Genomic DNA, 715 nt, shown 5'->3' on the forward strand with positions numbered 1-715 from the left:
CCAACATCAAAAACTCTGCACTCAAAAGTGAATCAAAGGGTCATGGAACCTTTCACACAGTTTTTTAGACAGCAGTAAGGAACCGGTTTTGCCCAACAGCTGCAACAAAAAACTGTGTAATGAAATAAGAGTTGTGGGAGAAGGAAAGGTATCATTTATAGTCAGTCTCAAATTTTGGCAGCCTTACACACCTTTGCCGAGGATACTGGTCAGCAATTTGCTTGATTTTAACCACATGATTAGGTAGCTAAATTTTATATTTGAACGAATGCAAGTCAAATGGATTTCTGAGAAGAGTATAAGCAGTTTATCCTGTGTGGTTGTCATACAGCTGACAGGTTCCTTTCTGCTGACTTATATGTGGACATGCAGACTGAATGCCAGATAACCACTAAAAAGCTGATTGAAAAGAGGTACAGTGAGACAAGGTATGAAATTTGAGAGGGAGGGAGGAGACAGGGAAATACAGCCAAACAATACTGTGTTCCAAGCGCTAACAGTAACTTAATGTAAGGGATAACAATGGACCATCAGTTAAAAGTTTAATTTTCCATCTCCAAACCAGATCTGGGATTGAGCCAACATCCTTCCTCTCTGGACTCTGAAGCTAGAGGGAGTCTCATTCCACTCCAGAGCCACTGACAATATGCAAATATTGGGGGGCCAGTCATGGCAGAGAGGTACAGGTGTGAATAATGGCTGGGGGGGGCATCGT

The sequence above is a fragment of the Corvus brachyrhynchos genome, unplaced genomic scaffold, assembly GCF_000691975.1.
Source record: "Corvus brachyrhynchos isolate BGI_N302 unplaced genomic scaffold, ASM69197v1 scaffold3, whole genome shotgun sequence".
Taxonomy (NCBI): Eukaryota; Metazoa; Chordata; class Aves; order Passeriformes; family Corvidae; genus Corvus; species Corvus brachyrhynchos.